Genomic DNA, 13,246 nt, shown 5'->3' on the forward strand with positions numbered 1-13,246 from the left:
AGTGGATCTGCCTGTTCTGCTCCCCACTCTGTCTCTGGTGAATCCTCTCACCCCCCACACACACCTCTTGCCAGTTCTTGTATGCACAAATAAATGAAAATAAATCTTAAAAAAATAAAAATTTTAAATGTCACTTAAATTTTTCTAGTAATCACATTTTATTTTTAAATTTTTTAAAATTATTTAATCACTGGGTAACATTGCTTTACACACTGTGTATGCTTTAGGGATACAAGTTCATATTTCCTCAAATGTCTGCTAAGATGCCACACCAACAACGAAGGCACTGGGACCTTCCCCCAACCCCCCCTTATCCATAGGGTCCCCCCTCGACCCCCACCCCCACAGTCCCTCTGGTAGCCTTCTAGTAACCCCATTTGTAAAAAAAAAAAAAGTGAGATAGTTTTCACAATATATTTCATTTAATTCAATACAACAAACTATTATCATTCTGATGTTGATATATTTTTTTTTTGATGTTGATATTTTTTAAAATGAGCTGTTTTATGTTCTTTATTTGTGACCAAGTCTTCAGACCTGGGCACGTATGTTACAGTCCCCATGCCTCATTCACCCTGATCTGCCTCCTGGGGGACAGAGCATGCCCCCACAGAGCAGAGAAAGGTGGCCCAGCAAGCACAAAGCTTGGGGTCCCAGAAAGGGGGGTTGTGCAGGGAGAGGGGAACCAGGAGCTTCTGCTCATTCATCCCTTCACTCACTCAGCAAGGGTCCCCTGAGCGCCCAGCTCTCCGTGCCATCCCTGCGCTGATGGCAGGGCCATGGCGGTGACCTGCTGGAGCTGGACACAACTGGACAGCCCTGGCCTCTGGGCGAGCAGGGGTTAAGGCCAGCCACTCCCACGTGAGGGCAACTTGCGACAGAGGCACACACCCAACCAGCCACCGGTGTCTCTCACTCAAAGGTTCGCCTTTCATGTCGAGGTGCGCTGGGCCCACCTGGGGGAGCAACTGCTAGCTCGTTGCTGCCACCAAAGAGGGAAAGTTGGGCAGAGAGGTGGGGCGGCCTGCAATCCTTCTGTACCCCCTATGCCAGGCAAGCACCTGGACCCTGGCTCCTGCTGCCTGCCCAGAGGCCACCCAGTCTCCTAATCAGGTAAGTCCCCTGCCCTGCTCTGCCTGCAACCCCGAGAGCACTGCGGTGACTCCCCCACTGCCTGGCCCAGGACCCCTGTCACCTCCCCCCAGCTCCCCGGAAAGCAGGAACCTGACTCCTGCATGGGCATTTGACATAGTTTCTAAGGGATTATCTGGCTGGCAGTTACAGTCCCTGGCAGCCTGCCTGGGACACCAAAACCAGAAACTTTAAAGGGTCATGTGGGCCCAGGTGGTGCCAGGGGGTCGAGGGGACACAGGATGGTCTCAGAGCCCCCAAACTGAGGAAGGAGAGGCCTGGGCATGGAAGAGAGGCAAGGCAGGTGTCTGGGCCTCCCAGGGATTCTTAAGAGGCTTCCAAGTCTTCAGGCAACTGCATCCAGCTAAAACCCCGCTACTGGGACCCCCAGGAGCGGAGGAAGGGTTCTCTGGGGTGGGCCTCTCTTGCCTGCTTACCTTGATTCCATGTTGGGACAATATCTCTCAAACTCGGGATGCAGGAAAAGGCGGCGGTGAACGTGTGTCACAACCTTCCCCAGAGCCAGCTGTGGGCAAAAAACCAAGGAGGGTCTCTGGATAAAGGAAGCGCAGACCCCGGGGAGGATGGAGGTCAGGCAGCAAGAGCGTTTTTCTGGGTCATTTGCTCCCAAAAGTGTAGGACAAAGAGAGCCTCCGGATGAACCAAGTGTCCGATTGCACCTGGAGTCTCTTTGTCGGGGACCCAGAGGGCCCCTTGGGGCCAGGAAGGCATGGGTGTCTGTGTCGTGGGGCAGAGTCGGTCTGGCATTTCGGGTCCCCCCAGGGCAGTGTGGCCATGGAGTTCCTGGAGCACGGAGGCTTGAGATCGGGGCGGGGCGGGGGGGGGGGAGTATGGTGGTGGGATATGTCTTCACATGTGGACCCTACCCTGCCTGGAGTTTGGAAAGAAAACCCACAGAGAGATCTGGCTTCTGGCCGTTGGCTTATGGGGACACGGGTTTTCCATTCTGTAAAATGGCATGATGAGAATCTCTGGTCGCAGGGCTGCTGAGAGCAGCATCCAAAGGCAGTAGATTCTCCACCGTGTGGGTGCCGGGGTAAGCCCTTCTGCTCAACATTAGAGCTCAGAATGCAAGGCTTGTCATAAGGTCCTGTCCACTTCCTTATTCAATGAGGTTTAACTGGGGCTCAGGGTTGCACAGCAGATAAGATTTTTAGGCAGTTAGGAGTTCAGTGCAGAGAGTGGGGAAGTCTGGGGTCTACCCCTGGCCCCCAACTCATGCCCAGGTTCAGCATCTTGTGAAAAAGCCCTGCCTTCCTGGCGCAGTGCTTCAGTGTGGCCCTGAGTTCTGGGGAAAGTCCACACCGGGAAGTTTGGGTTCCAGTTCTTCCTCCTAGGCCTGGCCCAGAGCCAAGGAGCAGTGTTTGCTCAGGGTGGAGCCTGACACCCTTTGGAATGGGCCGAGGTTAGCAGGGGAAACACTACTGGGAGGACAGGCTGCCCAGGGAGTGAACTGCATTTATTGAGCACCTATTGTGTGCCAGGTGCTATTGGGAGCCTTAAGGATTCATGGGGGAACCAAATGAACAAAGATTCCTGTTATTTGATGAAGAAAGACAAGAGGCAAGAGACATAATAAAGAAGAAAATTGTATCTTGGGTATGAGAGTGATCAGTTTTATTGGGATGAGGGTGGGGAGCGAGAAGAAAAGAGATACAAGGGAGGGGACTGAAATAGGTAGGAAAGTATTTCACAATCTTAAATAGAAAGTTCAGGGGAGGCTGATTAAGAAAGTGACATTTGAGCAAAGACTTGAAGGAAATTGGTAGCTGGGGGAAAGTTGTTTCTGGCAGAAGGAACAGCATGTGCAAAGGCCCTGGGGTAGGACCAGGTTTTTGGAGCAAGAGTGAGGAGGCCCATGAAGCTGGAGCGGAGTGAGCAGAGGGGAGAGATGGAGGAGCGGAGGTCAGGAAAGGGATGGCGGCAGGTCTGGCAGGGCCTGTGGACTTGGGCAAGGACTGGGGCTTTGACCAGGAGGAAGGTGGGAGTCCTGGAGGGCTGTGGGCAGAGTCAGGACTGGATTTGACGAGGTACTCACAGGTGTCCTCTGATGGCTGGGCCAGCTGGGAGATGGTGGCTTGGGCCAGAGGAGGCAGAAATAGGTCAATTCTGGAAAGATTTTGATAGAAATAACATTTGTGGATGTCTGAGGGACAGATTGGAGTCTAGACTGAATAGGAGGAAAGGGGGAGAAGAATGTTCTGGGGCTCAAAGATTTTAATAGGTAAAAGGGACAGGTAACCATGGAGGTAGGTGGAAATTCCTGGGGGGGGACTTTGAATGCGAGAGAAACCCATAATGTTAATGGTATTAAATAACTTTTTTTTCCCCAAAAAGACAAAATCATGACTCTCACATTAGTATGAAACAAACAGGTATTTTATGAGTTAATCTAACTCATTAATTAGCATGGGAACCAGCAAGATTTACGGCCTGCTCAAAGGAAATTGTAAGGAAAGAAAACACAGATGTATACCCAGAGGTAATTAGGAATGCTGACATGAATTTACAAATAGATGCAAAGCTTGCATTTGTGTGGACAGGAATCATTTGCAATACCACCAGTTTCCTATAATTTAGATTTATAAAATGGCTCAAGGGCTATGAGCAGCACAGACGGTTTAAAATACCAGAGCAGAGCCTGCCTTTAATCAGCTGCTCGGTAACTATGCCTTGAATGAATACTAGGGAGCTATTGAATGTTCTTGAGCTACAACCACAGCGTAGTATCTGCATAGTCATTGTTGGCATTTTTGAACGTCTCTCTGCTGGGCTGTTAGCTCATGGTTGTTAGCTCATGGTTGGTTCCTCTGTGCCCAGAATGGCGCTTGGTACCCAGTGAGATTCTGGATGGAGCAGAAAGACCTGTGGGGTGACTGTGGAAGGGCAGCCTCCAGGTGTGGCAGCCACAGAACAGATAAGGACTGGCAATGTGGGAGTCATGGGGGACCTTTAGCAGGGGCTGGCCAGGTGGGAGCAGCCTGGGGCACAGGTTCAGAGTCCAATTGAAAACAGGTACTTTAAAAAAGGGGTTGGGGTCGGGGCTCTAGCCCTGGCTGCTGCACAGAATGACAGAACCTTGAAATAGATGGTTGGTTTTTTTTTTTTTTTTTTGGGGGGGGGGCTGTACAAGGAACACTGAGGCAAACCTGTGCACCTGCTACTTATGACCTGCTTGCACTTCAGAACCTTCCCAACCAGACTGCTCAAAGTTGGAGCCATTGCACACATGGGGAAACCGAGGCAGGAAGCAGCAGGGTTAGAATTCACATGGGGCTCTTTTTCTTCCCCTGCTGTGGGGCTTCTGCAATAGAGATAGGGCAGCCTACTGCCTGGGGGGCGGTGGTGGAAAGTTCCTTCTGTGAGATTCCCCCCCCCCACACACACCAGTTTCTAGAACCTCCAAGCTTCTAGAAGGATCTATACTCCCTTCCTTAGCTTTTTTTCCTTTTTATATCAAAGTGCTCTCCCTCGGGGCCTCTCACCTATGAGTCACCGATCTCTGGGACATTCCCTGAGCCCATGTCCTCTCCTCGGAGACCGCCACACCCAGAATCTGCCCTCTCTCCCTCCCTCTCCTGCCAGAGCTCCGACTGCTCCTCTCCAAACCTTGTAGGATGTCCCCCAAACCTATAACTCCCAGTCCAGTCATGAGGAAAGCATCAGACAAACCCTCAAAGAAGGGCCTTCTACCACATTCCTGACGGTTCTCCCCCAGCTGGTTAAGGTCATGCAACAAGGAAAGTCAGAGACACCACCAGGGATGGCCCTGAATATTGGTGCAATCTGAGCACAGGCTGGAGTTTAGTTAATGGTGACAATGGCAGCAATGTGGGATTCTCAGTTTTAACAAATATACCATGGCGTGTAAAAGGTTAATATTGGGGAAAACCTATTGAGGGAACATTGGGAACTCCGAATCAGATCCACAACTTTTCTGTAAATTTTAAGTTATTCCAAAATAAAATATGTACACGCAGAATTATATATGTATATATACATAAAACGTCTATGTGTGTGTGTATATGTACACGCTGCAGGGCCAAGGGTGATGCCTCCCTACCAGCTCTGTCCCCCCCCCAGCAGCCACCAGAGGGCGCCCGTGAGGACCCAGTCTGATGTCTGCCCTACCCCTCCTCCGTCCATATTTCCCCAGGGCTCCTGTCCTACCTCCCTTGGGGTAAAAGCGTCATTCCTCCCCAGAGCCCAAAGCCCCACAAGACCTCCCTCTTTTCCCTCCTTGCTCTCACCTCCTTCCGCTTTCTCTGCTGCAGTCACACAGGCAGGAGTGATCATACCCCAGGATCTTTGCTAGTACTATTATTCCCCTTCCCTCAGTGCTCCCGTGGCTCCTCCCTCACCTGCTTTAGGTCTAACTGTTCCCTCTACCCAGACAGGGCTCACCTAGGTCACACCTGCTAAACTCAGTTCTCACCTCTGGGAAGCCCTCTCTGACCCTCCCAGCCCAGGTAGTATCTCTGACCAGGTGCTCTCAGAAGTCTCAGCTGTAATTTTTATTCATGTTATGTAATGATTCAATTATTTTATTTCTCTGAGGGCCCCAGGAACTTCCTTTAGGGCCTGGGTCTGTCATCAAGCCTGTGTGTCAGCGCTCAGTAAATGCTAAATGAACGCAGAGCCCAGTCAGGTTGGAGAGCTCCTTCAGGGAGTTCTGGTCAGACCTGTTAGGCCACAAATATGATCTCAACCTCCTGCAGGCCAGCAAAACAGCTTCTACCAGGAAGACCCCAATTCCCCTGTGTGAGCCCCCAAGGTCTCATCCCTCTTGGCAGCCATGACTCTGGGGGACCTCAGCCCAGTCCCTGCTCACTCTGGGCCACAGAGGGGAGGGGCAGGGTCACTCTCAAAAGGGGAGGAGCAGGGTCATCCTCCCGCAGTTACTGCCAGGACCTCACCTTCCTTTACAGCGTCCCTTCCCTCACCTGCTCACTCTGTGCTTGCACTGTCCCCTGCTGGTTAAAGTTGGCACTGCACTGTCACTTAGTCACTTCTACACTACGCACTTGGTACAGAGTAGGGGATTTACTTTTTTGTTGAGGAAATGATTAAAGGGATGGAAATTTTAATGGATAGAAAATTTAATGCATGAATGATATTGAAATTGTGGGTAGCACTGATGTAGCATTGGCCACATTCCTCTCCAAAATCCTGCTTTTAAGCACAGGATTGTCTGCTGGTTGCTAGGGAGCCGTTGAGTGTTCTTGAACAGGGGCATGAGTGAGGGCAAGCCATGTTTCCTGGAGCAGTTGCCCCTCTTCTTAGAGGGGTTTAGAGTGAGTTTTGTCTACCTCAGCCCTATTGACAAGTGGGACAAATCATTTTCTAGGATGGAGCCATCTGGGGCACCGTGGAGTACTGAGGGGCATCCCTGGTCCCTATCTGCTCCACACCAATAAGGCCTCCTAATTCTGACAGATATTGACATGTTCCCTCCTCCTCCTCCCCTATTCCCATCCCCACCCACCTGGCAATGAGAAGCACTGGTATAAAGTGAGAGGTGTGGAGTCAGCAAGACAAGTCCAGGGTCCAATTCAGCCTTTGCTGCCTGGGCCTGCCGCTGTACTCTATTGGTCTCTCTGATCCCAGCTGCAAAGTGGGCACATGGATATTGTATGTAATGGTAGCTGGAGCAAAGTAAACACTCAAGAAATATGAGCCAGGACGGGACCTCCCTGGTGGCATAGGGGTTAAGCACCACGCTATGAAGCAATCCATAGCCTCTGCAGCACGAGTTCAATCCCCAGCAGGCCAGGGAGCTACCCACATGGCACAGCAGACCTCGCCTATCTCACCCGCTGCTCCCCTCAGCAGTGTACTTCGGTCAGTCTGCCTGTTCTGTTCCCTACTCTGTCTTTGGTGAATCCTCTCACCTCCACGCATCTCTGGCCGGTACTGCAGCTCTTGTATGCATAAATAGATTTTTTTTTAAAGATTGTTTTAAAAAAGAAATATGAGCCAGGAGCCTCATTATCACAAATTTAACTGCTTTATTTCATAGATAATAGCCCAGAGTCTGGTGGTGTTGAGTGCAGGGATTCAGGGCATCCCTCTAGTTTCTGTCATCTGCAGGCCCCCTCTTGATTTTGCCGGACTTTCACTTTCACCCCAATCAGTGACTCCTCCCAAGTAATCAGAGCCTAAACCCCCACATGAACCTCCCATTGGGGGCTTATTTATATTTTTCATTTTACTGAATACACAGCTATTAAAAACAAACCCCCCAAAATGGTGGCCCTGTTCTATCTAAAATAATTCTATGTGCCGCCTGCTGTGGCAGAACATCACTTTGGGAAACACTGAGCTTCCCCCTCCAGTCCTGAGGTTTTAAGTAGGCCCTCAGAAGGAGCTTTAGCAAAGGTTACAGGACTTAGAGAGCCCTTAAGGGGCTCAAAAGTCTCCAGGTTAGTGTTTTGGGGATAACTGCAAGGGAGGCTAGTGAGAAGTCAGTTTTGGTGGCCTCAAAAATTTATTTCAGGGCCTCCCCGGTGGCACAGTGGCTGAGCACTGAGTTGTGAAGCTGCCCACAGCCTCTGCGGCGTCGGTTTGATCCCCGGCTGCTCCCCGGCCACCAGAGGAGGGTCCCACATGGCGCGCAGACCTCTCCTGCCACCCGCTGCTCCCCTCAGCAGTGTACTTCGGTCCTTCTGCCTGCTCTGCTCCCCGCTCTGGCTCTGGTGAATTCTCTCACCCTCCCGCGCTTCTGACTGTACCCAGTGCATGTATAAATAAACAAAACAGAACAAACAAAACAAATAAAATAAAATAAATAAAAATGCATGCCTCTTTAAAAAAAATTTATTTCATTGTCTGCTTTGTTCATTTGGTAAACTCTTACTCAGCCTTCAAAATCCCAGCTGCTATTAGCCCCCTCTTCCAGGAAGCCTTCCTTTGATTCCCCAGTTTCCTTTCTGCCTCCCCCTTCCTAAAGCCTTGTTCTTTGCTGCCTAGTCTTGACTGGATGAGGCTGGAAAGGAGTGTCTATGCCCAGATTCCCCTCTTCAGCCTTAGGGTGAGCTGGGCTCAGGAGCAGCTGGGCCTCAGGGTATATTTTTTTATTAGCAGGAAAGAATGTGTGGGTGCAGCCATCACCAGCTCCACCCATCCAGGTGACATCCTCCCTGCCTCAGCCCCAAGTAGAGGGTCCTACGCAGGTAGCAGGTCACGTCATTACTTCTGCCTTATCTTAGGAATCCCCAGCCCCTGGGTGTGAGGCGAAACTGGACTAGGGCTAAGAGAAAGAAGTGACCTTTACTCCTGGGTTCCTCAAGTATTTCCTTCTGCCCCACCCCCCTCCACCTCCTCTGGGGCACAGCCCAATGCTGGGTGTGATGACAACCAGGCAACCTGTCAGCAGCACTGAATTTGGCCCAGACCACAGTGGTGGTAATTGTGCATCTTCAGGAAATCCATGCCTCTGGCCTCTCCTGACCTCAGTTTCCCCCTTCTGTGAAATGGGGCAGACCTCTCGATATTGGGTGACTCAAGAAGGGCCAGCTCTATGTAGCAGAGGTCTCTGGCCCTGGCCCAGCTTCTGATCCAATAGGCCTCCTGAACTGAACAGTAGTACCATTTCGCGGGTAGAAAACAGTCTGAGTTGCAGGCTCCGTTCCGAACGCGGCGAAATCCCTGCCAGGTCTTCTTTGCGGTTTTGGCTGGCAGGTCTCCAGGCCCGGGCGCCTGTAGGTGCGCGGCTGAGTGGAAAACCCGGCATGGGCTACCACCTGGGCCTGGATCCGGCCGTGAGGGTGGCGAAGGCGACTTGGAGGCGTGTCGCCGGGCAGGGGCGTGGCCGGCGGGGACCTGGACTAGGAAGAGGGGCAGGTGCCGCGGCGGAGCGGGCGGGAGGAGGGCGCCGACTCTGCCGCGACCCTCCCCGGTCTCCTTCTTCAACACCAGGGTGGGGACCGCTGGACCCTTTCCTGGACCCCCTGGGGCAGGGGCGCTGCAGAGCCCCGGGGTGGACCATGGCGGTGAGATTCCAGGCGAGTAGCCCGCCCTCGGCGGCAGGGGGCAGGGATCGGGCCGCAGTGGGGGCTGGGACCCGAACTCAACACCCCAGACCACTCTCTGCCCACGTTACTGATGGGGAAACTGAGGCCCAGGGGAATGCGATGCTCTTCCTAGGCCAGCCCGAGATCGCACCGCGAGGCGCGTCCGATCCAGCGAGCCCCCCAAAGCTGCTTCCCCGGGCTTGCTCCGCGCCGAGGTCCGAGCACGTTACCCTGTAGACCTGGGTTCTAATCCCGATTTTTCTGCGTAACTTTGGGCCAGTGAGCCAACACCTCCGTGTGCATTGTAAAGAGGGTGATGGTCGTTTTTGCAAAGGGTGTAGGGGAATTCTAAAAGCAAAATGTGTTTTAAGTGCCTGCACACAGTAGGTGCCCAACTTTGTTCACCATTGGTCCCCAGGGGATCGCGGGAGCTGAAGTTGCCCGCTGACGGTGGGACGGTAGGCAGACTTCATTTGGATGGTTTTGGTGAATTCGAGGAAGCTATGGGAGAGGGGACCACTATTTATTCGGCGCCTGCTGTATACAGAACCGTTAACTTACTGGGCAGGGTAGGGTCTGGCACCTCTTTTTATACTCAGCAAAGCGGCTTGGGCTGGGAGGAGAGGATCCCTGTGTCTCTATTTGGGGAAGTGCAAGGGATGTCACCCTTCGCCTCCTAGGGGTGGGTGAACCGATTCTTACACACCTTACTGAGTCTCAGGTCCGGCAGGAAGGTAGACTTGAAGCCGTTGGGAGTACTCGGCTCTTCCCAGGCCACACTGCCCCAGGCTCCAGAGCCAGGCAATTCTGGTTCCTGCCGCCTCCTTCCAGGCTGCTAGGAACTGATCCCAGAATCCCCTCCCTAACTGGAATACTTGTGGCCCCCTCCCTCCCTTACTCTCCCTGCCCCCCCAGTCCCTTCGTGCCATTGTTCCCCTGGAGCCGGAGGGGGGGGGGAGGGAGGGGGGAGAGGGGACTAGGACTGCCCTCTCCCGAGCCACGTGCCTGGGGCTATGCAAGTGGCAGGACAAGTCCCCTCTGGACTCCACTCTAGTGTTTGTGTACAGCACAGGGGGAGGGTGAGTGCCTAGGCCCCATATACTCAACATTCACCTGGTGGGGCAGAGTGAGGGAGTACTGAGGGGACCTAGGAACTCTGGACACAACTGGTTCCATTCCTGAAGGAATCTGCCTTTTATTCCACCAGTCACCCATTCCTCTACATCTCCCTGCAGCCCTGCTTGTCCCTGAGTACAATGTAGTAAGGGAGACAGGTGGATTGGCACAATCCTACAAGAAAAGACAGTATCACTAGGGCTTTGAAGGATGAATAGGAGTTTGCCAGGCTGTACAGTACAGCCTGTGTAAAAGCCTGGAAAGGAGGCTGATTGGAGCTCCCAGGAGGTGCCAATGACTAACACAGGAGTGCCCAGAGAGACAGCCCCATCCAACCTTCACAGCGCAAGAAGGAAAAACCAGAAGCTCACAAGCTGATAATTAAACAGGATAATTTAAGGGTTTTTTGGGATACCATGAATGAAGCATAATAAATAATAGTTTTTATTAACAGAGAGTGTGCCAGGTGAGGTCGATTTTGGAGATGTTGGGTTCAGAGGGTGGAGTCCTTGTGTTAACTCTGGGAAAAATTTCTCCAGAGCTCCCTTTTCAGTGAGTTTCTCCGCAAGACAGAGGCATTGGTTGTCCAAGAGGGCAGGTTTATTATGAAAAAAGGGAGAGAAGAATAAAGGACACTTGCAGAGACACAAGCAGGCAGAAGGAGCTGCCCCAAAGGGACAGGTTTGCTAAGAGAGGCCTGCATGGTCGCAGGCGGGCGGCCTGGAGGAGAGCTGCCTCTGCTGCTTTGCAAAGCAAGTCAGCGAAGAGAGACACCGACACTAGTGTCAGGTCACAGGCAGGCAGGAGGGCTGCTGCCCTGCAGAGGGAGCTGGTTGGCGGCGAGGAGCTTCTGCATAGGCACAGGCGGGCAGGAGGGCTGCTGCCCCGTGCCAGTGCAGAAATTGCACAGATATGATCATCTCTTTGGGAGGGGCTCATTGTGCGGTGGAGTTGTTAACTTTTGTTAACCTAATTACTTCTAGGGTGTGACTAGCTTGGTTTGTAAAGGCCAGTGATTCCCTAGAATGGCCCCCAAGCTCCATATTCCCACCTCTGGCGGTCCTTCCTGACACTTGCTATAGCAGCTGGCACCTAGGGATTCGTCATTTCTATAGCTGGTTTAACAACACTGTTAATCACTTCTATCCCCACCTCCAGCTTCCGGCATTGCGCAGCCAGTTTTCTGGTCTTGTGGCTCCTCCTTCCCAACTTTTCTACTTACTCTAACCTCCATCACAGGGAAGCTTGACTAGCCAGAGTGGCTGAGGAGGGGTCCCGAGGATGTGCATTTGAGCTGAGACTTCAATGGCAAGGGTCAGCCGCGTGCAAGTCTTGGGATTCCGGGCACAGGGATAAGCAGGCAAAGGTTTGGAGGCGAGCTAAGCAGAGGTGGGCTGGAGGTTTAAGTTTGCCCCCATGGGTGTTGCCCCCTAGGGGACTTTGGACAAAGCCTCCAGTAGCCATGGAGATGAACCTACACAAGCTGAGACACGTTCAGATCACCTGTACCCTCTTCCTCTTCAGGGGTCCTGGTTCCCTGGAGGCTGATTGTTAAAATAAGGCCCGGAAATAAAAATTCTTGGGGGGTTGCAGAAAGGATAAAAATCAAGGCAAGTAAAAAAATCTGTTTTAAAAAATAAGTTCAAAAGAAAAAATCAAGCTGATGGATGCTGAGGCCCAGTGGGACGGGGTGCCCAGGCTTACCTGCGTGCTGTGTGACCTCTGTCAAGTAACTGAACCTCTCTGGGCCTCTCTTTCCTCCCCTGTAAGATAAGAATAGTTGTGGCAGTGTAACACTGCTGTGAGGGCAGAGGCACAGGGGTGAAAGAATTCACTGGAGATAGAGTGGAGGACAGAAGAGGTAGATTTATTGAAATAAGCTGCAAAGGAGCAGGGGTCCAGACGGGAGATATGCATCTGCACCAGGCGTGAAGGAGGGTTTGAGGATCCCTTTTGCACTGTTTTCTTGGGCTTTTTCTTACTTGGGGCGCCAGCTTGCATCAGTCACCTGCTGGGATGTCTGATCCTTTGGCACAATGTGTCCTGGCCCAGCCTCTGCATTCCTGCAGCTGGGCTGGTTTTTCTGGTCCCGGTGGTGGTGGGTGGTCTTCTGGTTCCCATGGCAACCTTATCGCTTCCCTTATCTATTCTAACCTCTGAAATCCGACTGCTGGGCTAGGAGTGGGGGCTTAGTTTTTACCCTTAAAGATATTATACCGGGCAGCAAAACCACTTACTAAAACCTCTCAGGATGAAGCGAACGGGTTGAGAGTTTGCTGGCAGCCTCTGTGCCTTGATTTTAATAAGTGTTGCTTATTAAAAGAGAAGAGTTATTACTACTTTTCCAACAATCGCTTTTTGTGCATCTGTTCTGTGCTACCATCCCAAAGAGATGGGGCAGGGGATGGGGCACCCATTTTACAGATGGGGAGACCTAGACTGGGAGAGGCATCCCCACAGAGAGCTCAGGGCAGACTTGGGAACTGAGTCTCAGTCCTAAGAGCTGACCTTGTTCCCAGGTAACTGCAGGGCCAGGAGGGCCCGCCCCCGGCTTTGTTCCTTTCCACCTCCTCACCTGCTCCCGGGGAGCAAGGAATGCTGCTCTCCGGGGAGGTCGGAAACCTCTAAGAAAAGGCACTGGAGCCACCAATGGAGGGTGCTGGGTAGCGGAAGCTGCACCCACCCCTGTGGCTGGATGGGGACACAGGCTGGGGAGGGGGAGTCATGGCTACAAGCCCCCGAGAGCAGGACAGCCCCACAGAAAGCTAGGGATGGTTGGGGCTGGGATCCTGCCCCTACCTTCTCCCTGGGTCTCGCTGCGTCCTCGCACTTCCGAGCCTGCCCATCTGTCCGCAAGGTGCCCCCAGCCTCTCTCTGCCTGCCCTGTGGTCCTGGCAAGTGACTTCACCTCTCTGTGCCTTGGTTTCCTCATCTGAGACAAAGGGGTAGCAGCACGCCCACGTCGA

Source organism: Talpa europaea (assembly GCF_964194135.1).
Source record: "Talpa europaea genome assembly, chromosome: 12".
NCBI lineage: Eukaryota > Metazoa > Chordata > Mammalia > Eulipotyphla > Talpidae > Talpa > Talpa europaea.